The sequence below is a fragment of the Hylaeus anthracinus genome, unplaced genomic scaffold (genome assembly GCF_026225885.1).
Source record: "Hylaeus anthracinus isolate JK02 unplaced genomic scaffold, UHH_iyHylAnth1.0_haploid 11994, whole genome shotgun sequence".
NCBI lineage: Eukaryota > Metazoa > Arthropoda > Insecta > Hymenoptera > Colletidae > Hylaeus > Hylaeus anthracinus.
In genome coordinates this window covers 7,250,264-7,275,929 of record NW_026534341.1, presented here as the reverse complement: position 1 = coordinate 7,275,929, position 25,666 = coordinate 7,250,264, and the positions used below count along the sequence as shown (strand labels likewise).

General features: G+C 49.2%; 1 protein-coding gene across 10 annotated transcripts in view; it reads right to left on the bottom strand.

Annotated features, from left to right (window-relative positions):
• The window catches only part of LOC128888933 (homeotic protein antennapedia-like), a 131,516-nt gene that overhangs the window by 25,979 nt on the left and 79,871 nt on the right, over positions 1 to 25,666 (bottom strand). Inside the window, exon 2 of one of the 10 annotated variants that reach the window (XM_054146161.1) lies at positions 24,873 to 24,924. The exons of 4 other annotated variants lie outside the window; for them this stretch is intronic. The gene's annotated coding sequence lies outside the window, so the exon portion shown is untranslated. 5 more of the 10 variants (XM_054146158.1, XM_054146167.1, XM_054146164.1 and 2 more) reach the window with 5 other exon arrangements.

The window sequence follows — 25,666 nt, the reverse complement described above, 5'->3', positions numbered from 1 at the left end:
ATGAAACCTTTATCGGCCACGACTGGTCGACCCTTTTTTCACCGTTTTTCGACTCCGTTAAGGGACATTCTTCACCGCGTTATTCAAACGTCGTTTTTGGACTTTTATCGCAGGAATGTCTCGTGTATTTATGTGGCAAAAGGGATGAACGAAATTATCGACACGTGAAATGTACAATTGATAAAAATGGTACTATAGCGTCGACCTCGTAGATAAACATAAGTTATCGCGTGTTTTTCGCGACAGGTAATGTATGGCGTTCGGAAGGCAGGTACGACTCGCTGAAATCTTTTGATATCTCATTTAAAGCGTGGAAATTATCGCTAGCATGGATCAGGCTCGATGCAATGAGTTATGCTCTTTCCACGATCAATCACATTAATGTAATCGACGAGACAGCGACGCTTTGGACAGGCAAATGAATACGTCTACTGGATTTTCGCGCATAATTCATGGAAATCACGTCAACAAGACGCGTCAAAGTAAAAGACGGCTGAGTACTCTTTATACTAATCAGATAATGAAATACCATATTCAATCGTAAATTGTAATTACCGAAGGGAAAAGATTACGTAGTTGCGAAGAATTTGATACAAAAAATTGTAATTATTCTGAAGATCTTGGAGTTGCAAGCTATTAGTATTTTTATTTTCATTCACCATCGAATCTAAATAAATATGCCGATTTATATGGGATTACAAAAGATTTTAGTTACCTTCTGTGTATATTCGTTCTAGCGCTCTGGCAAATCAATAGAATCACGTGGGCCAGTTTATAGCGTGCCAAAAGTCAACATCAAACGTCAAAGCAAAGACCAAAGGCAGACCGGGATCGATTTCGGTGTGTTCGGGACACATCCACTAAGGGAACGGAAACCGTAAACAGAGGAAAGAGAAACCTGGCGAAGAGAAAAGCACGGTGCGCCCAAGGATTCGCTCGTTGACCTAAATGAGCTGCTCGAATTTTGCGTCTCCCTCGCAGCGGGGCGTCCAGCACCTACACACTTAACACCCGGACTCCAGGCCACCCCTGCTCGCCTACTTTCGCCGGTAGCATTCGCTGAAAAGCCTCGGGGAATTGCGGCACGCTGCGTCCGCCTAACTTTCACATTTTTTCGGAAAAACTTTTTTGTCTAGGATCTAGTCTTCGTCGAAATTTAGAGCGGTCAGCTTTCTCTTTCGGGCCCGGGTCACGGTCTCGTTTAGACGAAGGTCGACTAATCCTGCGAACGACTCGAGGTGGCTCCTTGAAAAACGAGGATCGATCTAGTTTCGACTTCCTAGCGCGTATCCCAGTACGCCTCTTCTACCTTTAACGAGCTTACAAAAAAAAACACTGTTACCGTTTACAGCAGATTCGGTGCGTAAAAGTTCCAAAGAAGGCACGCGGAAGCGCGTGTTCATCGCGCAACAAAGCTAGGCCAGATAGGATCTCGAGCCTGGCGAGGATTGCGTACATACCGGTGCATATAAAACACGGCCAGGCCATTCCCTGAGAACGTCGAGTTTCACTCGAGCAACGAGGTTAAAAGTCGTAGACCAGGTTTCACCGAATCTAGATACCACTTCGTTAATAACCGTCCAAAGAGGACGGGCCCTATCTCGCAGGCCATCGAGGAGTAATGAAAGTTTTCTGAAAGGACTTTAAAAGTCGCGCGAAGATAGAGGAATTAAGGCAATTTCTCGTGTCACGGAGCTATGGAAAGTAGGCAACGACGGGGATTCGTTCCGAGCTCCTGGAATTGTTGCGGCGAAGCGAGAATTCGTTCTTAACGAAGGCACGTTTGGATCAGGCGTGTCAAACTCATTATGGAACGAGGGCTAATTTACATTTACCGTGTCGCAAATTAAAAGCAACCGTTTTGGCATACCAACGCCAATCTGGCTAGCAAATCTTGAAACGATTCTGTTTTGAGCGTTGACTGGGCACTCGAAAGAGAACAAGCATTGTAAAAAAAGAAATTAACGATAGGGTGGAATTAGAAAAAAAAACATTGCACTGTTCTGGTTTGCCATAAAGTAGACCTCGACGACGTATCTCGCGATTTAAAACGGGTAATTAGAATTCATGATGCAAGGTAGTAGCTTTCCGGAGGGACAAGCTGAAAGGGTTAGGGTGGCGGGATAATTCATAATTTATGGATGTGTGGTTGACCGATGAGACGAGACCTATACGCGCACCTAAAGCACCAGAGTACCCTTCGTTATACGTAACCTTAAGGTTCATTCGTCCCGACTGCTAACAACCCTCGGGGCCTTCATTAGAAATCGCTATAGCTTTGGTGTATTCCATGGGGGTTCTGTTTCTCCGAAAATGCTCACGTTTTAACCGAAAAATATCTGTTCCTCGAAAGGGTTAGCACCACTGGTCTGGAAGACCAGGAAAGTAACGAGCGGTCCAGGGGGGTTGGAATGGGGGTCGAACGCGAAGGAGATCGAGTCTTCGCGGGCAACGCCGACGGCAGTCCTAAAATTACGGAAGGTGAGCCTTTATTTCGTCGCGAATACGAGGAGGGGTCGCCTGTAAGACCGTCGAGACACGCCGGAGAGTGGAAAGTTTTGACGCCACCCTATAAATCAAGCTCCTGGCTCGCTCGGCCGGAACGTTGTACGGGCTCACCCCGGCTCGAGAGTTTCGCTCACCGTATGTCTCCTTCGCTCTCGGCACAGACAGCTTGTACAAGGTGAGTCAAAAATTCCAACAGTTCCGTCCTCTCCCTCCCTATCCACGCCCCGCCTGACCGCCTCGAGTTTGAAATAATTACCCCCGGAGTTAATTTATGTCGCGACTGGGGCCCACCGCCGTCGGGGGAACGACGACGCGCTTTTTCCGAATTAACGCGCGACACCCTCGTGAAAAAATTCTGTTCGGCTGATAACTGCTGGAGCTCTGTGTCGGGGGTGTGGCGAATTGGTAGAGTGCAGCGTAGCCTCGGCAAAACCCGACTGCCTCAGCCGCGGGAGTTGATTGGACGTGTTATTAATTCATCTCATTTGAAAATTTCTGCGATTTTTTTCATTTCTTTCCCTAAGCACAGCTCGCAAAATAATATATCGTCCCACTATCTCTTTCCAAGATCATGGTTCACCGAACCCTCGCAGCTCGCGGTTCCCTCTGAACCCCCCCTTTGTATTCACCTTTCAGCCGTTTCTTCTCTCGCGATACGTGAAACGATGAAAACGCCAGGAATATCGCCCGGAGGTGAAAAAAAAAAACGGAAAGCAGGCGATTGCGAAACAAAGGTGTGCAAATTTCTCGGTGCGCCAAGTCGCGCGGCGAGCGAAAGACTCGGTTCGTGGCCGAGCCGCCCGATATCGCGACGCGATAATCGCGGAAATGTCCGGTACGAGGGGAACGTTTAGCTCTTACACATGTCGCCCAGCGTGAGTACGTGTGCGCACGCGTTGGTTCGCGTGTGACCCGCGGACGGGCTGGAAATATTATACAATTAGCGAACATAATTAGCAAATGGCAAGTTGATTATCTTTAGATATTAATATCGTTTATCGAGAGGGAACACCAGTGTCCCCTATGAAATATTTCGTTAACGACGGGAATATTTCAGGTAGACTGGACACCGATTTTTACACTGAATCGACAAGTGAAAAGAGGTTTCATTTGCACTCGAGAGGTGGCTCTCAGTCATCACCAGGTTTCACGCAGCAAATCTACCAGCAAGAATATTTCTTTAGATTTAGTTTCTTTGGAACTTCTTTGGACAATCGGGCTACATCTTCTTAGCTTACTAAGTTAAATAGATAAATAGTAAAATAAATAGATTAAAAGACTTAGTAATTTCAATTCTGGTATTTATAGGTCCTGAAGGGCCTCGAAACTAGAAGATCTCAGGATAGATTCCTCGACGCTTTAGGTCAGAGAATGCTCGAGGAAGGGGTGCAAGATCCAATGCCCTTCCACAAACTGGCAACGAAGTATCAGATCCCGGAGGACCAGGCGATAATCGAAGTAAGATCAAACCGAGAGTCAGCCCCGAACGCAGTTGTCCGTTTGCTAGGGTCCTGTCTCTCCCGTAGGAAATACGTTTCCGGTAGTTCCCCGACTGTCGGTGGAAATCGCGTGACAGACAGAAAAGAGCGAGCTTGCAGAGAAAGGGAGGCCCGGTCGACGTCGGAGCAGACAAGGGAGAAAAGGAGGAAATTGGGTGGAGTAGCCCAGTGGCAGGGTGAGAAGCGAGGATTCGGCTAGCTAGCGGCGCGGAGCGGTTGGTTCGGGGGTTGGTATTGGATGCTGCCTCGGCGAAGCTCACGGTAGGGGTAGTTTGACAAGTTGACAAGAGCACAAAGGCCGCGGCGGAGCCGCAGGAGGCGAGGGAAGGGACTAAAGGGCGAGACGGGGAGGGGAGAAAGAGACAGAAACAGAGAAAGGAGGGAGAGTGGATAGAGGAGGCGTCGCGACGCTCAGCGTCCGATGGAGGGTTACCGGAATGGGGTGGTAGGGGGATGAAAGCCCGGCAGATTCAACGCCGTGAACAAAGGCTTCACCCTACTGGCTCTCTCGGACTTTGGAAACGGGATCACCCATACACCCTGGCCACCTAAGTGTGCGTGTGCGTGTGCGTGCGGGGGAGTTCGAGTTTGCTTGCTCGACCCGATAGATACGGGGTTGGGCCTAATATCGAAAGTTCTTGGCTCGTGCAGAGACCGTGCTTAATTAAATCGGAAGACCGTGAGAGATAACCGAGAACCCTCCCACCGATGTTCGAGGAACGTCTGGGAAAACACGCTGGCTTCGTTGCGAATACGATTTGCGCGAATCCTCGAGGACGCGAGTCCTTTCACGCGGAAAGATTCGAACGTTATCTCAGCTTACCATTTACCATTTGGTTGTATTATATTGGGTTGTCCGGAAAGTCGGGGCTAATTTTTAAGAAAAATTAAAACATGGGTTTCATTTATTAAGCTAACAATTTTATCACTAATAGTTAATAGAAAAACTAAACTAACTAAACTTGACACATGACGAGTATACTCGCTATGTAACGAAATACTGCTACTTTTTCATGACGAGCATATCGGCGTGGACTTTCCAGACAAGCCAATATATAAAAAACTCGAAATAAAAATTCTTGAATATAGTAAAACACTTTAGTCGATTGAATAATTGGTATCGAGCGATCTGCAAGGGGTAAAACGATAAACCCTTTGCATCGACCTAATAAAACAGTAACAAATCTTCGCCGCGGCCCCGATTTCGTCGCGGCGACGCTACAATTTACTGCTCGTTAAAAGCCCACCACCCCCTGGAGCCAGGGATGAATGAATCCGTGGATCCGGAGCAAACCGTGTCGCCGCGGAGGGAATCAATAGAGTAGAATGCGCGCGATCACCGATCCCCGTTCGACGTACCGCGGTACGAACGATTCTAATGATCCTCCCGGCGTTCTCGATCGCGATAAATCATGCTAGCAGCTCGTAAACCGTAAGGGGGCCCCGGGTATATGTATCAATGCGGACACGCGAGTGGTGGGGCAGTGGAAACGAGAGAGGGAAGGCGGAAAGAGTCGGTACATCGCGGCGAAGTTATGCCGCGGTATGAATGGAACGCTTTTGCGAAGCACGCCTTATACATGGTGGTTAGCTGAAATATTTATTGCCCTTCGAACGGGTATCGGCCGTCGGCGGTATGCCATTGTGGAAAATATCATTGGAGTTGTTCACGGCCACGGCTCCTATTATGCCATTCGTTTTTTATCCTAACTCTCTGTCCTCATTGAGGGGTTTCTGCGTTCGCAAGGCTTTAGAGGTCGTCGTTTCTGGGACACCGGTGACGCTTAGTTTAGAATTTCTGACGGAGGAAGGTAGTACAGCTTGTTAACTCTTTGCACTCCGAATTGTATTTCAATTTCGTTATCAGCAGCTTCCAACGCTTTTAAGTGTTTTATTTCAAATTGACTTTAACTAAGAAGTAAGACAATTTAAATAAATAAAGGAAGAACCAAATTCGCTTATCATTTTGTTACTTTCAAGCGTATGATATCTCTTGAAACCATTTCCTTCGCTATTGATTTGGGCATGAAAGAATATCGAATGGGACTCGACAAAGCAGTGCAGAGGGTTGAAGAAAGAATTGTCAGAGTTTTCGGAGGAACGAAGAAAACGAAATACCTCGATCGTGGAATCTTTCGGTAGATCACGCTTTCACGTTTGGTGGTTCCGTGGGTTCTCGTTTTTTCCTCGACCGGAGTGCGTGTGCGTTTTATTGATCGCGATCGCGCGCGATATGACAACTTCCAGAAAAACTTGTCCGTCTTAAAGTCGAGGCGGGACAAAATATTCCAAGGAGAACCGGCGCGAGACATCGCGGAGAAAATAACCCAAGAAAAGAAACTGCGTCGTTGAGAAACCTTCTGTGAAAATCGCCACGGCCAGCGATTCGTTTTCCATCGATTTCCACGGCGGAACGCTTTCAATCCATGCTTCGGCGATCGCAACCTCCGGCAATTAAGATAATTAGATCGCCAGGAGATACATCGTTTAAATACCGTGAAGACGTGTTCGATATGCTAGCGTGAGATACGCGCGGCTCGATTTTAATTCCGAAACGGATGTACGTGCAAGACTGGATAGCCTGGGATCACCGCACATTACGAATAATGTAATCGATCCGAGCTGATTACATCGAAAATTACTTCGAAAGTGTATCTTAGGCGATCGGATTGATAATCTTTAATTCATCCAGACCTGCGAGAACTTTCGCACTTCCCCGTCATTCCTCATCCCCGATGTAAGCTGTTCTAAGCTAGCAGACACCCCAACACCGACCTCGTGGCTACGAATCCACTAAATCAGAAGCGCAGCAAAGCGTCTTCACCCCGAAGTAGTCTCGGATCACCCTCGAATTCGGGTTTCGCAGTAGTTGCCACCTGAAGGCGAGGCAAAGTTCAAACTCCGGTCGACAGTGTCTACAAAGTGGTAACTCGCGAAAGGTCAACGTTGCGTCGCTGCTGTGTCTAAAGAGACGCTGCTCCTACTTTTCCAACAGCGAACGTAACGTCTTCTCCTGTAATTGATACTCGATTCTTTGTAACCCTTAAATACCCTAATTTTTGAACTTGATACCGGACTATTAAATAGAATCGTACACGTGCAATTGGTTTGTTTTTAATATTTGGTGTGTATGTTACCATTCCAAGAAGTTGGCAAGTTCTTCTTGGTTTTCTAGAAGTACAGGATTGGGGAATTTACTTTTTTACAAAATGGACAAGTAAAAGAAAATATGCTCGCTCTAACATTGATGAAGTTTGCGACAAAGTTTGCACTGCAAAGCAGCTGTTGCAAACAATGCGTGGAACGTAAGTCGACCAATGACGTCGAAGCACGCGTTACGAGGAAGGGGAGTAACTTCGCGACTCGAGCGATACATCTACTTAAGATGGTAATGTTTCATGCACGCGTGTGCAAAGAGAAGTTGTGTTGGTCGATTAGTGGAGGACTGTTTGCACGTTGGAAACGGCGCCCGGTGGAATGGAATATTTGCGCGCGAGCCGTTCGAAACGTGTTCTTTCCGCGAGACACTGTTGCAGACCCGCATTCTCTTCCACTCAACAAATCAACAATTAAGATCTACAATTGCAATCTACAATTCAATATATATCCATGTGTTGCAGAAATAGCTTATCGTTTTGCAAGAATGTGCAAGGTGTCATCGACACTTTTTTTCTCCAATGCTGCAATGTTAAACCTAGCGTCGCATTCTTTTTCCAAATTCATTTCCATTCGTTCAACGTTTGCTATTCGTCGGATAGGCGGAAACGGACTCGCGGATTGTCGGTTAATCGCGTGTAAACGCGTTCCTTAACACGCCGTCCAGCCGATTATCCTCGGCAGGATTAATCCGCGTACCCTCGTCAGATCGAAGGGTTGGTGCTTCATTAAATATTTATGGAGGGTCGCGATACCATAACGAAACGAATTCCTCCCTGCGTCCTCTGATCGCAGACGATTCTCACTAGAAAACCAGCTTCCAACTTTAACATTTTCCTTATAGAAATTTATATTTCGTTTATTCAGTGAACGTAAGCTACAAGTTGTCAAACTGTCTTCACTTTTTTCAACCCTTTGCACTCGAGAGGTGAGTTTCAGTCACCGCTATGTTTGAATCAGCAAATCTACCAGCAATAATAATTAATTTTTTCGGATACTCTCGAGTTGCTGGTAGATATCAGAATCTAATTGTAGATCTTAATTGTTGAGAAGCCTCGAGTGCAAAGGGTTAATTATATTCATTTCGTTCCCGGGATCCCTCTTCCAGGTAAACGCAGAAGAATCTTCCCGTAGGAAAATCAATTTGTAATGGCGTATATGGCCAGCAAGATGTCGCGTGCTCCCGAGGGTTTAAAAATAGTCGAAAAAGGATGGCGGGTCCGGGACTGAACGATTATGCAAGACGAGTCTGTTATCTGTTCCAGGTATAAGGAGGCAAGCTGGTGCGTGTCCTTTTGCTACCGGGCGTTAATGAGCCCTTCGTGCCACGTGGCCCACCGAACACCGGCGTACTGTTTGACCTGCATTTAAGATTTTAATCCGAGATAACGCGGGGGCGCCGCGCTTAGCGGGACATTTGTCTTCGCGTCCCACTAGGTTCCAGAAGATAACCGTTTCATCGCGACCGCCTAAACACTTAAGAAACTATACCAGGGATTCCGCGCAATGTAACTGGAATGTTTCGTTTTACATATGAGAATTTTTAGAAAATTTTTCTGTTTGTGAAATGGTAAAGATTCGACAGCTGTTGAGAAACAGACCCCTTTACTCGAAAATCCACACAAGCTCGCGCGAATAAACAACCCCACCTATCCTCTTGCGATTTTACCTGCAATGGACCCCATTACTATCTTACAGATAACCATCCATTACTATCTTACGTTACATGGTGTTACCTTCGAGGGATGATTTATGTATCCTACTTATTTTAAGATCGATTTCGAGGTGTCTTTTACTACCACATTTATTACTCTCGTTCTCGCTTCGAATCGTTCAAATCGTTGCGTACCGAAAAGTTAACCTCTTCACCCCCTTGGCCACACATGTGGACGTTTAGTTTTTTTATGATTGTAATTACTCCTCGACAAGAGGAGTAAAAATTGTATGGTTTGGCTGCACTGATAACGTTATTTCTGATGTACAGAGATAAGAAAAGCGTGAAGAAAAATCGTCTTCGAGGAGGTTAAAGAGTAGAAAATTTCTATCTCCGTCACGCTTCCTTATAAGTTTCGAGCTCCCATCGACGACGAATTTTTCCCTGATAGAAACGACGATCGTGTCGTCAAACGCACATACCTGTCGCCGCCATGGTGCGTCTTTGGTGAATGATTCCCGCGCAACCAGGATCGCGGCACGGTCGCAAACTATCACTAGCGCGCGCTCGCGCGTGAAACGCGATTTTCTTCGCGGTGGCTATCGATGGCGATTAACGGCGAAACCAGACGAGCAGGCAGCAGCGTTGGAATCGCTTAGAAGAGAAAGAGAGGCGGATGGCAATTACGTGCAGCGGGACAGGTCGGAGTCGCTGCGTTATCGCGGCGCGTTGTCAACCGCGAAAACCGACGACGCGGTGCCGCTGCAGCAACCAGACTGTGCAAACACGCTGCCAATTACGTGTACACGTGGACAACACCTATCGATACGTCCGAGACGCAACAAACTCGTCGGTCAGGGATAAGCAAAACTCTTATCTAGATACAAATTTCGAATAACGAAGGAGAGATAAGCGACCTGTGATCCGTTACTTGTTCCGAAACGATTATAATTTGAATTAGAAAATTTGAAATAAAGCTAGACTCGCGGACTCGTTAAGAGGCTTTTAGGATCCATAAACATGTTCTTCGCAGCATTTCGCCACGCTTTCACTGGTACAGGCGCTGATGAACCTTACGCCGAGAGCGGAACAATGTTCGCGGTCCCATTCGAATTCTTCGCGGTGCGTGCGCCTGGCCACGGTAATTAGTCGCGTGTACGCGTTCCGATAACGCATCGATGCCTCCACGTTAACCCTACATCCCATGAATTTTATTTTATTTCTCAAAAGATAAATTATCTCTCGGTTACGGTGCGCGTTTAATTAATAATGGAGGTAAACGGTAAGCGATCGAATCTGTGGAGCTATCACGAGTCCTGTTCAAAGAATCACCGACAGGACTCCAATTTTCCCAGTCGCGAAAACATTAAATAAACTAGTAAAATTCTCCATACCTTATTCCGTAATTTCGAGTATCGTTCCTCGACAAGATCCACGCAGAGATCACCGACGCCGAGGACAAGTGGAAGAGCATTTCGAGCAGCGTCGAAGAATCGACCATCTAGTCCGTGGATGACACACGACACTCATTACCGAGGAATGTTAGGAATATTCAACGCAATCCAACCGTCGATCATAAACTTCGAAGAGCAGGCGCTCAAGGTTCCAGCTCAATTGCCTTCGATTCGTCGATCGATCGACGGATATTCCTCGATAAAATCAGAGATCTTCGACGCAGCCTTGAGTCTTCGATTGGGAAGATCGGTCGCAAACGAACACAGAACAGTACCTTCGAGTTTTCAACCACGTATCACATGCGTATAATCCTCGACCACCATGTAGATGTTCTCACTTCATTGTCATTCGATGGTCAAATAACCATTCCGCACGTTTGATTAGTCCGGCACCGAACGCGAGCCATCGGCTCACTCGGCGACACGTGGGAGCTGGCTAACGTCACGTTCGGCGTCACGTGTCCGACGTTCTTCGGTGTACGAACGGTTCTCGAGCACGATCATGACTACGGTGACAGGAAATCGATTCCCTTCGCGCAGAGATGGACAGAATTTTATTCGAGCGTCGAATAGAAACTCGATATACCGATTTATCCTCACTTATTCCAGCGGATGGTTACACCGATAAGCTTTTATCCCCTCGGCGCGAAATACGATTTCAATTTGCGATTCGGATTTCAATTTTTACGAATAACGCGGCAAGATTCTTTTACCTTTTTTTATTCGTCAGTTGAAATTTGTTATCCGGACGAGAAGTTCGTCCATCTCTGGGTTCGTGGCACAACTGTCATCAGCGACGACCGCGTCTCGGTGTCGGTGCGAGGGACGCAGCCAGCGCGACTCCGCGTCCGTGTCGGAGCTTCTGACTCGGCAGAAGTACAGACAGAAACGAAACTACGCAACGTGACGGCTAACGCGCGCACACGAGCGGCCAACTCGCGCGGAGAGACCAACGGAGAGAGAAAGAGAGAAGGAGAGAGTGGCTTGTGACGTGATGATGTGTGCGTGCACGTGTAGGAGACGAAGACGAGTCGAACGCGCGAGGAAGGAAAAAAAGGACGTCGACGCACGGTGTACGTGTATGTGCAGACACCGGACCATGTGTGTGTCGAGTGAATGTGTGCAGAGAAGCGTATCCTCCTGTCGAGCGTGGAGCGGACGAGAGCGTCGAGCTGTCAGCGCACCCCACCCCGAATCCCCCCACGAAACCAACCCCTCCCTACCTACACGAACCCCCTCCCTGAGCTCGAGCTTTCCCTCGACTAGCTCACCCCCTCCCTGATATCCTTTCTCTCCCTCGCTCGTTCGTCGCCCCTTGCAACCCTCGGCCGCTACGGACCGACATCGAAGAAAGCCGAATGAAACGGGAAATGCGAAACGGGGTGAACGTTGGGAATTTTTTTTTTTTTATGGCTGGGAGTCTTCGTGCAACGTGTATATTATTCGACCTGGGCTTGAAAGCTTTCGTGGAAACGCTTCGAGGAAGGTGTCTTCTTTAGCACGAAGCGTTTCGGGGGTGGAATGGCGGACTTTCGAAGATGCCAGTGTAACTTTTCGGGGGACACGATTTGAAAGAAAAAAATAGAACTCGAACAGCAAAGAGAAACTGTTCTGGATGTTAACAGCACTACTACAGTGACGTCAACAAAACAAAGAGTAACAGGACGAGGGACAGGTAAATGCAAGAAGTTCGAAACCGCGGCTACCGGAGAAGCATACGCTGGTCCCTCTGCGTTTGCATCGACGTAGATGGATCATAATTCTTGCTTACCTCGCGGTTGCAACCAATCCCCCCGGTGGCGTCTCTGCCGCCCCTTTTCGCCCTTCTACTTCGGTTTCGACTTTCACCCGTATCCTCCCTCGTCGTGGCATCGGACCGTGACCGGAGCCCACCCCATAATCATGATAAAATGTCAACCCTCTGACGGCGGAGTCGCGTCGCCGTAGCGCGATGGACGCGTCCCCCGTAATTGTTCCAAAAGTTGTAAATCACCGATGGGAACGGAAATTTGTATCGCTCGCGAATCTCTCTCGCACGCTAAACGGACGACTCTGCCTCATTTTTAAAGCGACAAAGGAACAAACGTTTGATTCGTTATTCGATTAATAGAAATTAAACGAGCACGAAAATTTGTATTTTCACTCTCCAAGTAGAACCTGCTACTTTTTGGCGTCCGCCGACGTCGATGTAGACTTTTTGGCGCGAACAGCATCGCGAAATCCTAGCCAAATAACTGCGCATTTCGGTAATGGCTTCAACCTTCGCTTCACCCACGAAAGTTAACAACGAACCAGTATGTCCGTACTATTCGTTCGGCGTGCAGTTCCATTTCCTGTTCCGTTTTCCCCGGTTTCTTGTTCATCCCCCACCATCGAACCGTGACCATGGCCCACCCCGTCGTCACGGGCAGGGGATGTCAGTCGACGGTTGGAGGGTTGGCTTCGCGAGCCCAGCTTATGGATGCCCATCGTCTGGGAACGAATCTTTTTGCGTGTGTACGTGCAGACCGAGCTTGGTTCCAAGGAACTTGTCCCGGGAGACGGTCGAACGGTCCGCCATTGGCGGAACAACTGGAGGCTGACCTTTGGGGAGGCGAGAACCGTAGGGTCCTGATTACTGCCGAAACGGATCTCTTTGTCCTCGTGAACGAAGGGACAGTTTCTTTGTCAAGAAACACGCCGTGTATTGAATCGATCGTGCAAATATTACACTCGTCGTGGCCTTTGTTTCCCCTTTATTGTTCCTCGTCCGGCGAAGATTGGGACTGATAGGGAAAACAGGGCCTACAGCGTTACGACTTCATCGCTGTGACCCGTCGCTCGTCTTCTTCGCAGACCATTTGGTATAACGGAGACGTGGGTGTCGTTGAGACCAGCTTTCTCTCGGTTTGCTCTGATTCTTCGCTTTGGGAATGTACATTCGAACGGTGTTTCTTTTGCTTTCAGATGCTGAACATGTTCGTCGACTACGTTATTTATGTTAACTACTTGTCTCGAGTCCATCTGCGAAGCAACCATCGAGGTGCTCCCGAGAACCGGTCGGAATTTTCAAAACCTCGACGATAGCGACGGAGGTGCCAGCGAACGCGGAGTGTTCTGGGAGCTGAAGAAGAAATCCGAGGAGCGTTTTCAAAGAAAATGGAGTTGGTCCGGTGTCCGAGGCAGCGGAGTGACGACTCTATCCAATCGACTCGGCCGATTTCTCATCCGTATTCATCCTCTAGCCGTGGGCAGAGCCGCGATCCCGGCTCCGGCCAGGAAAGAAAGAAACAAACTGGTCGGCGAGAGGGGGACGAGAAGCGCCTATGATTTATGACCGCCATTACGGTCCTGATAATTATATGCTGCACTATGGCCGCCCCCTTCTGCACGTCGCACGAAAGAAACGAGAGAGGATCGGTAGATGATATCCTGCCTGCCTGCTGACCAGCGAACAACGACGAGCCAGCCGGCCGTGCTCGATGCGCGCATCGGCCCGTTCCTCTTGATTGCCTCGATCGCTTTGATACGCTTTGATATTCCGGGAGTACGGCCAAGTAAGGGTTTCGACGCTCCTCGAAATTGCCGCGGACGGTGAAAAATTACGAGAACGAATTACAGGACGAGCAAGATGTCTGCCACCTGGCAACGATTACGGTTCCACGCGCTTCGCGACGTCTGTTGCCGACGATCTCGATTTAGCGTCGACTATGATGGTTTGGTAGAATTAGAGAGAATTTGTCGAGTTTTAGGAATAAGAAGGTGTTGTCATAATTCACAAGCTTCTTTCAACGACCCAGCAGATAAAAAAACAATTTCTGGGAGCGTCGAAGGAAGAAGAAACAAAAGAAAGATTCCGAGCCCTCGTAAGGTAAAGTATCCGTTTGTAACCGCCGCGAAAATCCCTACTCCCGGCTGTCCGACAATGGCGGTCGTAAATATCGGAGCGAGGGGCTCCCGGTAGTTTCTTTACTACTCCCGGAGGACCACTTATTACGCTGATTCCCTTACAAGCCGCAATCATCTAAGTATTTCTTTAACGACCCCGTGATCGAACTAAATCGACTGGAGTAATGAGAGGCTGTCGCGTGCAGACACGGCGATATTCTTAACAAGAATAATTTCGTATTCGCGTCTTTCGTAGAAAATAAAAAATTCGAGCGTCCTATTAAACGTGGCGAGCCTGGCGATATCGAGCGTCGGCATGCTTTGAAGTAGCGACATTTTGACCACGGTGAAATAAAAAATGTATACGCGTCCACCGCGTAATAAATTGTCGAAAAAATGTGCCACCAGTCACCGATCGGATAAAAAAATAAAGGAAGCTTCAATCTAAAAATAAAACATGATTTCGAATGTAACTTCCGAGTCGATGGAATTTTGTTCGCTCGATGTTCCCGGTTCCACTGACAAAATGTTCGTCTCGTTACTATCCCGACACACACCTCGTGTCGCCGGGTGCTCGTCGAAAAACGCTGATTATGTAACGCTGAAACGCGCGAAGCCTCGTTACACTAGTTACAACCAGCGAAATATTTTACTCGGTGACGCGCTCGCGAATGGACGAAACAAACATCCCCCGGCTCCTCCATAAATTACGACCGTTTGGAAAAAAAGCCCTGGCCGTCGGTGATTTGCGTTTTCGCGGTGGAATTAAGACCACGACCCCGCCACGGGTACCTCCTCCTCCTTCCTCTGTACGCGCCGACGCTTATTGAGACATCGGTCGGACATCTTAAATGCGGCGTTACGTCACGCATTTTGACTTTTACAATAATAAATCGGCAGGCTATTGTAGCTCTCGCGTCGAGCATCGTTCCGCCGAATACACGCGCTGGTATACGTGTGAATATATCCGCGGACGTAATTTGCATAACCAACCAGACGACCCGGCGTGCCGGTGCACACAGAAGCAGCGCATAAAACGTTGTCGGCTACACGTGTAAGCTCCATTCTACGGGGAACGCGACGTACGAGGAATGGCGGAGGATTCATGCGAACCGACCAGGTGTGGATACCTGTGCTTCCCGATTCGGACCACGTGGCACGCTCTGTCCGTTATCACTTCGACGTAATTTCCTACCGCGAGCGCTATTCCGCCAATGAAAATTTGGAGACGAACTTTGGATCTCTCGTTTCAGTGGACGAGATCCAAACCTGTTTTTGGGCGAGTACAACACCGGTATTACCGACGATTTCAGTGGTTCAACGTCTCTGCTAAGTTTACCGAACGGTATTAAGGCCAACTTGAGCGGGTCGACAAAGCTAGATTTGGTTAGGCTGACAACGCCAACGCAGCAACACCGTGAACCCTGACATTTGCGACCGATTATCCTCAGTTTCTGGACATCCGACCCTGGGTCTCCGTTCCCGGAGATTCGAATACGTAATTTACATGTTTATCGTATAATTTTTGAAGCAGGGGAATCGAAAGAAGGGAAACGTGTCATCCAGAACCGGCCTTGACAATCGGCCGACGCAGACCGCCGCGGTTATTGTTTGCCGCGGTGCAATTAGCGCGGCATAAATCACGAGGATAACGAGACACGGCGCCCCGAAGGCGTCACACGGTGCTCTCTCCGCGAGGAGACGAAAGCAACCCGTTGGAAGGGGCAGAACCGAGGCCGAGGGCAGAAGAAGAGCCGTCGTCAACGTACGGGGGCGGCTCGCGTTCCGTTCGCCAACTGCGCGACGTTCACCGAGAGAAGAACTTCCAACGGAGGACCAACTATCTCCGTCTTCGTCTCTTTCGCCCGACTGTTCCTCTTCTTCTTCGTCCGCTGCTTAGCAGTTGCCATCGCGAGAGGCAACGATGTTGCCAGAAACCCCACGCGCCATCCATCTTGCCGCGCGCTAGACGAAAATAACTCGAATTTAAGAACCTCGCGCTCGAAAACAATACGGGGCGGGTTTTCGTCGGTTGCATAACGGCTCTATCGTTTTTGGGGAAATTAACGACGGCTCGTTCCGGGTCCTTCTTCTTCGTGGAAAGTTCCCCCGAGGGAAATTGAATTAGGGTTGGTCGAACCAGACACGTACTTGCTATGTTCCTCGAAGCGTTGCGCCATTGAACGAATAGTTTGTTTAGTCGAGTGAACGTTTTATTCTTAATCAATAAAAGCAGGAAAGAACCTGTCCGTGTATACATTAACTGATGCCGCGGCTGCAAATGTATATTCGTTACTTATCGCATCTCATCGGAATGCTAATAACCAACGTTGTGGCAAGAGTCATAGACGAGCTTCGTAATAACACCAATATCTATTCTGAAAGTCATAAAGTAATGACGTTCGCGAAATATTTCCGAGAGAAGGAATAGAATGTCCACGCGCGATGGCGAACAATTTGTTCGACGGAGAAGAGATTAACGGGGATCGGTGGACAATAGAAATCGAGAAGTCACGGTTCGGGAATTCTATCGATTTTTCCGCCCTTTTCCCTGTCGCGCCACGGAGGAATGAAAACGCAGCATCGACGCCCGTTCTTCCAATAGATATCGATGCGCCCCGTTAACCTATTAAAGATACATTTCGAGCGTGCAACGCGAGCCCATTTCGACCCATTGTGCGGTCCGTCGATTTCGACCGAATGAGATCACCAGGGGTAAATTTATGCCCGTTTAAAAAGTGGTTAAAACCGCGACGGCTGAAATCAGCCAGAAAAACAATAATGGAGTAGCAAGCACTGTACGTAAAAATTATATTTAATATTTTTACTCGAATCGCGTGGTTGTATTCGACCTAAGAAGTCTACAAAATGGGACGATGCGATAACAAGGTATAAAATTGCTCCGACACCTGAAAAACAGCGTAATGTTCGCGGCGCGGGGTCGATAAATTATCGAACACCGCTGACTTCCTGTGCTGCGGCGCGGTTTTCGGTTTTCCGTCTGGCAACAACCGTTGCCCTCTTCTGTCGGTCTTACTTCCTCAGCCCTTCCGTCGGCGCTCGTGATTTATCGCAATGGAAAGTACGAGAAATAACAAGAGGGATCCCGTGGGCACGTTGCACGCCATGCTCGCTCCCAAAATAAAAATCCGATCCTGAAGAACGCGCGAACTCGACCGCGTCGCGCGGACGCCTCGACGCGGGACAAATAGCTTCGGTTTACGACGAATCGCTTTAACGAACCGTTTGCCCTGATGCTTGGGTAGAAGTCTCATTCTGCGAACGATTGGAGCAAGTAAACTTGGAGTCACAAGAGGAAAAAAAAATTGGAGTGAATTTTCTCTGGAGGTTGTAGAAGTCTCAGCTAAGGGTGTTGCAAATACTTATGGAATCATTTACTAATAGTTATTTCACTTTCAATTTTCGCAACTATTTTTTAGAGCAAATTGTTGTGTTCCTTTGTAAGGATCCATCTGCAGCTCCAAATAAAAAAAGTAAACTTCCATTTGAATACGGTCCCTCGATGACAGGAGGAACAAATTCGGGATCGTGCCTTTCCCGTGCACGGGGGTCGCGACGTTTTCGTACCTCGACCTTGAATGCGAGTCGTCGTGAGCGGAAATAAGCGGAAAAAAAAGGTCGAGACTTCGGGAGTACCGCGGAGGATTTCCCTCGCTTTCCTTTGTAGCGAACGGTCCGAGTCCTGGGGAAATCGAGGAAAGTTTGCGCAAGAGCGTGCGGTCCATTGTGGGCCGGGGGAGCGAAAAAAGAAAGTTAAAACCTCGTGAGAGCATTGTTGGTTGCGTCACCGGCGGACTATTCCTCCGACCGTCCCCCCTTTTCTCTTCTTTCTCTTCCAGCCGACTAGGCCTCGCGTATAATATCAAAATTTATGGCAGCGGCCGCACCGGGGCCCTGCGTTAGGTATAGCCCCGGTCGAGCTTCTTTGCTTCAGCACCTCCTGCCTCGTTCCTGCATCTCCTCTTCCGTTCTTGATTCCTTCCTGTACCGTCGAGCTCTTCAAACATCAAAGGTCGTCTGGATCCCTCTTTCGAGTTTATCGGATTCACACCTCTCCCTAAAGCCACAGCGTACGTATGTTCTTCTCCAATCCTCCGTCGATTGATAATCATTGGTTCTCGAGTATCCGAAGTGAGGACCCCTCTCGGTGGCGCTAGTTTTGCATAATAAGCGGTACCTGCAGGCTTCAATTTTCGACGGCGCTTAGAACGCTCTCTCCAAGGTGGCTACCAGTTTAGGGTGCCGAATCCTTTTTAACGGAGGATCCTCGTCCTGTCGCAATCCTATCGAGCTAGGCGCGCTTATTAATAACCGAGTCATGAGAACGGGCGCACATGCGAGGCCAGTTTGCGTGCCAAGGTAATCAGTATAATGATCAGTGTGGCCGAATTGACGTATCGTCAAGATAATATATATGACGGCGCATGGCGGCAGATGCGTTGCACGACGTGACGTGCTCTAACGCGTCATTGATAGCCCTCTGTTCCTCCTATTTCCCCTTGATCGGCTCGCTGCTTCTCGCTCTAGTCTTGTCCGTCTCTTTCGCTTCGCGTTCCCCCCTCCCGACAGCCACCCTCCATCAAATTTTCCTATCACCCCCCCCCCCCACCGTCCGTTCCCTTCATTTCCTGCCTTCGCAACCCTCCCCCCAACCCCCTCGGTTGCCGGTCTGTCACGAACGGAAGGGACGTAATACGAACGAGGGGGAACCTCAGCCAACCAGCATCGCGACCTTTCGGGCTAAGAATTCTGCGCGAACCGCGCCCAGGGCCCGGCGTTTTTCACGGGAAAAAACACCATGGCGTTTTTTGAAAACATCGGAGGAGACGACAGATGGTTCACGAGCTCTGTGAAAGCAAGCTCGAGCGGAGGCGGCGCAGCGTGGACGCGATTGGTGAGTATTCGCATTGGATCACGTCCTGTATTTTTAACCAACATTTTTTGCAATTCGAAGCTGCTTCACCAAGACAAAAGAGCATAAATTTAACGATGCAACACCCGGTACGCGCTATTTTACATCGCAGTCAGCTGATCGCGCGCTCACGAAAACCACGTGTCTACGTGTTCGCGCAACTGCTTACGCCGCAGTGTATAGTTCGTTGCTCAGGAGTTGGAGAGCCAGTTCGATTGTCGCATAACGACGAACAATAGTAACTATTGGCGTAGATACATGTAAGAAAAATTAAAGAGTTCGAGATGCATAAGACATATTTTGTATTTAATCGACAATGTAAAGTGGATTGCGACTTTGCAGTGTGACTGCTCGAAATAAAGGGGGCAACTGGTGTAGCAAAGGCGGACCGAACTGTGAAATTCCCTTGCCGCTGCTCCCTTCAGTTCGTAGGTGCCTCGCCAACTCCTGAGCAATATACGGTACGTGGACTCTACCGAAGACTATCTTTCGTTAGCACGGATTACTTTCAATTCTTTTTTTCCAGATGCGCATTAGAGCCCCGTCGTCCAAACTCCGAGAAACGATACCGTAAAAGGGAAGCTGAGCCGCGCGGAGAGGTTTCATCGCGAAGCTCCCGGAGCGCGCGCCATCGATTTCATCGCGGACACGAGCGATTACGGGACACGGCGCGAACCTAAACGCGTCCAGACGTCACCGGTGGCTGCTACCGCGCGGCGAATTTCTTCCAGCGGCAATTATCGGCATTTAATCAAAACGAGCCGCCATTAAAGGTATCTAGGTAAGCGATCTAGGCGGTGGGACAAACGAGCTGAAGGAATGCTTCCCGGGAAGCGTGCTCCTCGGGCACCGACGGTGGTCGGAAAGCGGTCCTTGGCATCCGATCGGCACGTCGATGAAATTTGTTGACGCGCCGGACGAAAAACGAGATTGTGACGCGTCGTCGAGGGACCGCCGTGGACGGAATGGTGCGCACCAAGGCAAGAACCCCGAACGAATTGCAGGTTAACACTGGAATCCCGTCGTTTTTGCGAGCACCCCGAAGCCCGACCTGGAATCCACCGCGCTGAACAATTACAATTAAGAGCGGTTAGCGAATTACCGAATGGCCCAGGCACGCGGCGCGGACCGATAGCGCGCGCGCGAGTCGGAGCTTTTCTTCGAAACGGCAATTCCTCGTCGTTAGGCTTCGCCGACTGGACACATTGGGAAAGCGTGCGGTGTAAATTCACGTGGAGGCTGATACGACTCTTTTATACTCGTGGGAGATCGAATTAGAAAAGTATAATTTAAATAAAATATACAACATTAAATGATTATAATTATACACCGTTGCTTCGAGAATGAATTTGGATTTCCTTCAATGCGTTCGACTAGCAGATTCGTGACGAAACGCAAGAGGTTATGCGGAATGTATTTGTGTTCCCAAGCAAGCGCATTTGTTATTCCTGCAAGACAAAATAATTTCGCACGCAACGCGATGGCGATCATTTATTTTTGCAGCCGCGGCTTTCGATTTCATCGAAAACATTCCAGACACGGAAGTGGCCTCCGGAAAAGGGAACGAAAAAAATGAAAGAGTTGAAAAAATCAGATAACTTCGTCGGTGGTGGAACGTTTCATCGATACGGCCGGGAATTTTGATGAATAAGCGAGAACTCGGTAACGAATTTTGGCGGGAGCATTGATCAACCGTTACGGGGGTATCGTAATGTGACATTCGAAGCGTGTCGCCCGTTTCGGGTCCGGCGTTAATTTAAACGTCACGTTATCTCTCGTACGTCGCGCGTTTTATCATAAAGCATCCGCGTCCGCGAACCGGCGCGCGGATTCGAGCGCATGATTCGCGCGAAATTCGTGTTCGCTCCTTGGCGACATTCAAAGGCTGGCATTTGCATTCGAACGTTTCTCGATGGTAAATTATTCAACGAGTGACCTGTTGTACGTAGACGCGCCTGTCTGCTTTCGGTTTCCCTTCGATTTATGTTGCACGCGCGCCACGTTTCCCTAGCTTCGCTCGAGCGGACTCGTCTACCGACTAGGTCCTTTGACGAAGGAACTTTTCCTGGGATTTCTAGGATTGAAGAGGCTAGAAGACAGAGTTGCGCAAAATGGAATGTTTAATGCAAATGTAGTCAAAGTCACCGAAAGAGTAACTTTAACTTAATACGATTTCCGACACCTTTGTTTCCCGTGCAGAAGTTGGACCGCTAAATTACGCGTAGCGACTAGCGAATTAATTGCCCGGTGAATCAGAACCGCGAATTATATTTAGCGGAACGCGTCGGCGCACATTGTTGTCACGAGCATCGAATTCCGCTCCCACGACACCACGTCAACTGTGTTTCTCGATGAAACCCTTCTGAAATTTCGATCAACGCACGGAGAACGAAAGACCACCCTCGAGTGGACTAGGCTTAGGGTCAGGAGCGGGATATATTTATGATATAAATCATTTATTCTCGCGGATACACTCGAGCAGGCGCTGAGCAATGTCTGGCAACTTTCAGAGATCGTTCCAAACATGTAAGAGCTCGGATATTGCGCTGCTAAAGAATCGGATGCGGATAGGTATCAGAAATAGAAGAATACGTCAGAAACGGGAACAAGGACGAGAACTGACAACGCAACAACGATCCGTCTTCGCAGGTTTCCAAGCATCGCGTTGCTACGCGGCTGGATTCGGAATTGTGATACCTCCATCAAACATGCAACGACAACAGCGAACCTAAGAGATCGCAAGAAAAACAAAAGGACTCGAGAGCAACGAGAAACGAATGCAACGGTCCGTTTTATGATCGAAACGCAACGCTTGCTCACCTCCGTCGCTTCTTTTTCCGTCGCCTCCGTCGGCGCGGTCTCCTCCTGGTTTCCCCCCTGTGCAAGGGGGTAGCTAGGTTCCCCTGTAGTTTCAGGGCCGTTGCTGCTACGCCGGCCCCGGTTTCCCCTTCTGCCTGGCTTCTTCCCTGCACCGGGGGCCTTGTCCGTGCCCCGGCGCCGGGCCCCGTCGTGGCTGGTTCTTCCCTCCACGCGCCACCACTTCCTCGAGCAGCCTCCTCGTCGTCCGATCGTGATCGCGGACAGTCACCGACCCAGTGGAATGGAGACGACCCGACACCCTCCACGAAACATGTGTCCTTCGCGGAAACTCACTCTGCTCTGCGAGAAGACGCGACCATGCGAGTCCAATCACCATATCACCCTTCTCTCGTTCGAGCCTGCACGGCAACGTTTCACAGCACCCGAAACCGGAACCGTGTCGAAGCTCGTCGCTCGTGCGGGTCTCTGAACGATCAACACTGTACGATACGCGACGTCTCACTGTACTTGCGTCTCAGCCACTGGGATACACCTTGCCCGATCCTGAGAGAGCCAGGCACAGCCAAGCCGTTTGCCGATGAAGAACAATAAAAAATAAGCGAGCGATTGCCTTAGCGAGTCATGAACGCCGTCTGGTTCATTCGATTGTCTCCCGCGGTGTCTCGGAACCCCGTAGCACGGTGAACGCCTCGGTGTCCTCACGAGTGTACCTCTGTCGGCATCGCGACGACTTCCTCGTTGCCTGCGCTAGTAGTATCCACAGCTGCTCGGCGTCTGAACGCGTCTCCGAGATCTCCAGAGTCGCAGGGAACGTTGCGATCGTCTTTGTTAACTGGTGGCTCGTTGATCCGTGGATAGGGGACACGGGTCTGGAGTTAGAGGATTTCCCTCCGAGCGATCATGTCGCACGTGCACTCCGCGCTCGCGATACGATCGAGAACCCTGAACACCGTGCTCGTCGTTCGTCACCGGTGGAACCGTGCACGGGGCAGCATCCTGTCGACGATCGGGACACGCGTCGGCTGGTACGATTGCGTTGGCCAGCGTCGGTAAGGCCGCGCGTTCCTCGATTTTCATGGAAAACTGCCGACCTGGGCTGCGCTGAACGTATATCTGAAGCGAGAGATGCGACCACTCTGATCCGCGAATTCCTGCTACTTGGTTTCGCAGCCTCCGACCGGCGGGACCAGAGCGCCGCGACGCGAGGCGCCCTGTGCACATGCGTTAAGCATCGCTCTCTCTTCTTCTCGCTCTGTCTCGCTCCCTGCTCCGACACCCGCGTCCCCCATGCCTCCTTCTCTAGCTGTTCTCTTTACGCCCCCGTGATCCAGCACGATGGTGGTTGCGTTCAGCCTGGTCTCCCTCCTTTTCTCTGCCATCCTTGTCCCTCTTCGGTCAGCTTTCCCTCCTGGCCTCCTTCTCTTCGGGATTCTCTCCCTTGCGTGTGTTCACGAAGGATCGAGGGTTGCCGGCGGAGGAGCGCTGTCACGCTGTTCCTTTCTGCGTCAACAAAGGGAGGCGTACGCTCGATAGCGTTTGATTGCCCGTATTGGACGTCTCGGTGCCCGTATTGGACGTTCGTTCCGGGAGCAGAGGAGTGAAAATAAATTGGTCAGTCAACGAACGATGCGGTGACGGAACCGAACTATGCTGGCCTCTTCCAGACGGTGTAAATCGTTGGAAATTAAAATTATGCGCCGATCCATTATTTTTTGAAAATCTCATTTTCGCTTATTAAGAATGTAGCGAAAGAGAGCGAATGAGCGGATTAAATTTTCGCGCGAACTGGGAGAGTTCTGTATGTAAATGATCGGCGAGCAAGCGGCCTTTCCTTCTTGATTCGGCGATCGTTCGAATACGAACACGTTGCAGCGAGCAAACAATTTATATAATAAAACGGATACGAGTTAAGTGTCCAGCAAGAATCGTCTAATTAATCGACTTTCTAATGGAAATTTCCTCCTATACCATCTAACGAAGAGTTACACGACATCGTCACACAATAAAAATGATCATCGAAAACTAGGTGCAGGTGTTTGCAAAGATGAAATAGTTTGGCGTGTCGTACATCTCTCTGCGAGCATATGTAACGGCAGAGGGTGAAGGGTTTAAAGTGCCGCGAAAAGGCGAAGAGTGATCGGTTCGCGTGCGAGCACGCCACGTGCCTTCGGTTCGAGCCTCGAAGAAACGTACGCGTACGCGAATCGAATTGAATGCGAAGCTCTCGTACCACGGCGAGACGTGCACGGCCTACGAGCGCGAACCCGCGAATCGCGAGGAAAATTGCGGGAAATCTCAGCCCCGTCTATTCGTCGACGGATTCGGGCGTCAATCTTTCAGCAGGCATCGCGATCCTTTCGACCGATCGACAACATTGGCTCGCCAGGATTGAAATGAATGCACACGGTGAGTTCTCTGGAGTCTCTGACTCGAGGACGGGCTGCGATCGTTGCGAGAGACAAGTGTACTCCAATTAAAATAAGAGAGGTTTATTTCTGGAATTAATTCGCGACCATCACTCGCTGACTGAAAATCTTCCATCTCAATTTTTTTAACACAGTCGGACATTATAGTATTCAGTCGTGGCAGCGCCCTCGCCGCGAATAGAGTTGGGTACATCTAACTCTAAACGCCCCACTAGGCAGGAAATGATATAAATAGGCAACCACGCCACCGACGCGCACCGATGTCGATCCAGGAATGCGCGCTTGATTCACCTGCCTAGAGTATAATTCACGTAGACGAGTAGATAGTTAGCCATTTTGTTGACAATACTCGGAATTTTCTATTATCATTCGAAGTAACGATTGTCGATAATTGGGACCCGTTGGAGAATATTTATTCGTAGCTGGATAATTTCTAAATTTATCGAGACAGATCTTTCCTCGTCACCGTCTAAGCTGATCGTAAAATTCTTCGCAGCGTTTCCAACCACGATTTACAAGACTGCGCGTCGCGCTGGCGCTGGAATTAACACTTACCGACATGACTTTCAACGGCATAGGCGTAGGAGAAACATCAAAGCGCTCTTACCTGCAACAGTTAGAGGAACTTGATTAATTAGCGCAGTGCGATTAGCCATACAACGAGGAAATTAATTACGAAGATATCGCTGATACGGAGGGAGCACACGCGGAACGCGATACTAAAGAGTGCGTAACACGTTATAGATATTAATTCGCGGAGGTCTTCGCGTTCAGGGAAATTCCGCGTCGGCTGGTAGCGTATGCCTGAGCGCTCATGCGTATTACGTCACGTTTCTACGGCTCTAATTGCTTGTTTGAAGAACTGAATTCTTATCTCCTCGCAGCGTATCGTTAATTGATTATAAAATGCGTGACCGCGTACGCGGTTTCTTGGGAAAGCTTATCCCTGAGCTCGTAATTGGAAAACGTAAACAGTGTGCGCGGTTCTTCTCTGGAACTGCGCTAGGAAGGAATGACCTCGCGAAAGAAGCACGTGTATCGCGTCAATTATAATACACAAATTTCGAGGGGGTCACGGTAGACAGGATGAAACAGTGTCGTTTAAAAGCAAAGAGTGTTCGAAACTTGGTCGATTCGGATCGCCGTCAAACGGGCAAATTGCGCGACAATCGCTTTTAATTAGCTGTTGCGCCCGTCTCAACGCGATGAAGTTAATGCAGCCAATAAATAAGTCGGGCGCAAGAAGCGTATTTAAGCGATAACATGGCGGCGAGTACGCTATTTCCGGCGAGCGGAGAGTCGGCGCGAAGGCGAAGATTTAAAGGGTAGCCGAAAAGTGGTAAATTTTC